The sequence below is a fragment of the Acomys minous genome, assembly GCF_964271855.1.
Source record: "Acomys minous genome assembly, chromosome: 14".
Lineage (NCBI taxonomy): Eukaryota > Metazoa > Chordata > Mammalia > Rodentia > Muridae > Acomys > Acomys minous.
This window is the reverse complement of record NC_140496.1, coordinates 23142193-23145135: the sequence shown is the minus strand read 5'-3', so window position 1 is coordinate 23145135 and position 2943 is coordinate 23142193. Positions and strand designations below refer to the sequence as shown.

Here is a 2943-nt window from a genome sequence, read left to right as displayed (position 1 = left end):
TGGGTGTGTGAGCCAAAATGTACATCTATCCTCTTTATCTCTTCACTGGGCCTAGGCTCCTTCTTTCTCTTGTTTCATCCATCCTTCTTTCCTTCCTTTCTTCTTCCATCCCTCCCTCCCTCCCTCTCTCCCTCCCTCTCTCCCTTCCTCCGTTCCTTCCTCCCTCCTTCCCTCCCTCCTTTCATTCTTCCTTTTATTCCACTATCTTCTTCCCATCATCACTCTCCTCTTCTCCATGTCCCAGACCATCCTCAGAGGTTTAGAGGCTGAGATGGGAGACTTACATAATCCTGGGTAGACACCAAAACCCACATCTCCACAACCAAACAAAAAACACAACCTCAGTAAATCACAAACAATGATAATAAATGTTCTATTCTATAGATTGAAGAATCCAGAGTCAAGATGCCCACAGATTTGCTGTGTGGTGACAAACAGTTCTCTGGCTAGAGGTCACAGGATTACATCTTGTGCCCTCTTCTGGTGGATTGTGTGAACAAAGGCATTTCAGGGATAACATGGAGTCCTTGCTGACTTGACCTGGGGACAGGGGAGACTTTCCTATCAGGACACCGACCTTGGAGGTTGTTCCCCTTCTGTATGTACAGCATGCGTGACGTCCCTGCTGCTAGCATGCCTCCACTTATCAGTCCTGTATACACACACCATACTGCCAGCAGAGACTCAGGAGATTTAGGCTTCTAATATTGCCTTATTTGTTTGCCCTATTATTTTTTCTTTTTTACATATACATTCATATTATTACACATAAATAAATACCTAACATACAGCAAGAAGATAGCTTCAGTATGATTTTTTTTATATGGTGCTAGGGACTGATCCTAGGCCTTGTGCATATAAGGGCAAGTGTTCCACCTGTGAACTAAACCCTCAGACTCTGTGGATTGTTCAAAAGCCAATAAATTAATCTCTTTTAGGTGTCTGGTTTATTAAGTCTGAGAAAATTCTTGAGACTTGCAACTGCCCCTGAATCAGATCTAGAACATTCCCCCTACTTCCCACAGGGTTTCCTCAGGCCCTTCTGCTGTAATTCTTTAACTTTAGCCCTGTTTGAAAGGAAACACGACATTAGTTTATCTTGCCATGTTGGGTTTTGTCTCAAATCCAATATACATAGAATGTCTTGTGACTGGCTATTTCTTCACATAATGTTTTTGTTTCCTTTTACTGTGGAATGCCATTCAATTGTGCACACATTTTATCCACTTAATCTATACACAACTGTCGTCCTTGTTGTTTAGCTATGTTTTTTTGGAGACACAGTTTCTACAGAACCCAGCATCTCATGATCTCACTGCCTTGCTTTCTGAAGACTGGATTACAGGATTATAGGACCACCCATCCCAGGTTTGGGTTTTAATAAGCCGTATGGATAGTCTCACACATGGTTTTACGTGATCACATGTATCCCGTTTTTTGTGTTTACAACCTAGACCAGAATTGCTGTCATGGGACACAGGTGTTAAACATGCAAAGAAGCTGTAAGGCTAGCGATATAACAGTGGTAGAGAGCTTGCTCTGCATGTACAAAGCCCTCAGCACCATAAAAATAAAATAAAGCCAGATCAGATGGCATGAGCTTGCTATCCTAGCTACTTAGAGAGCTCAAGCCAGGGATCACAAGTTATTACCTGCCTGGGCTATAGAACAAGTGCCTGGCAAAACAGGAAAATTTAGTTTTGGTCTGTCTCCAGAATAAATTAATACAAAAAATGGTTGGTAGGTGGTGGTGGAGCACACCTTTACTCCAGCAGTTGGGAGGCAGAAGCAGGTAGATCTCTGAGTTCATGGCCAGTCTGGCCTACTGAGGGAGTATTAGGACAGCCAGGGCTACACAGAGAAATCTTGTCTTTAAAAAGAAGTAGAAAAAAATCATAAAAAATATAATTTGATTTAGTGGGTTATAAATGAAGGTGAGGAGGAGAAAAGGGAGGAGAAGAAAGGAAGAAGGAAAACAAAGAGGAAGATAAGGAAAAGGAAAAGAATTAGGAGGAGGAGGAAGAGGAAGAGGGAGGAGAAGAGGAGGGAAAGGAAGGGGGAGGAAGAAGAGGAAAAGGAAGAAGAGGAGCTGGAGAGGGAAAGAGAGAGGAAGAAAAAAGGAGAGAGGAGGAGGAGAAGGAGATGAAAAAGGAGGAGGAGGAGAATTAAAGTTGGAAGGAAAACATAGTTTTGGGGGTTTGGGAGTTCTTGGGAGTGGTGGGGGTAGGCATGCATATGACAATTATGTTTGTTTATTAAATTTCAGAAAGAGAATTCTCTGTTTAGTTCCAAGCCCCATTTCTCAATTGGGTTATTTGGTTTGGTGGTGTTTAATTTCTTGAGTTCTTTATATATTTTGGATATTAGACCTTTGTCAGATGTAGGGTTGGTGAAGATCTTTTCCCAGTTTGTAGGCTGTCGCTTTGTTCTCTTGACAGTGTCTCCTGCCTTACAGAAGCTTCTCAGCCTCATGAGGTCCCATTTATTAAATCGTTGACATTAATGTCTGGGCTGTTGGTGTTCTGTTCAGGAAGTTGTCTCCTGTGCCATTCTCAACAGAGGAATATCAAATGGCTGAGAAACACTTAAAGAAATGCTCAACCTCCTTAATCTTCAGGGAAATGCAAATCAAAACAACTCTGAGATTCCATCTTACACCCATCAGAATGGCTAAGATCAAAAATTCAAGCGACACCACATGCTGGCGAGGATGTGGGGAGAGAGGAACACTCCTTCATTGCTGGTGGGAATGCAAACTAGTACAACCACTTTGGAAATCTATCTGGTGCTATCTCAGAAAAATGGGAATAGGGCTTCCTCAAGACCCAGCTATTCCACTCCTTGGAATATACCCAGAAGATGCTCCAGCACACAACCAGAAAATTTGCTCAACCATGTTCATAGCAGCCTTATTCATAATAGCCAGAACATGGAAACAGCCTA

General features: G+C 42.3%; 1 protein-coding gene across 1 annotated transcript in view; it reads left to right on the top strand.

The window, feature by feature from the left end:
• The window catches only part of LOC311582435 (pyrethroid hydrolase Ces2e-like), a 66331-nt gene that overhangs the window by 47829 nt on the left and 15559 nt on the right, over positions 1 to 2943 (top strand). The window lies entirely within an intron of this gene.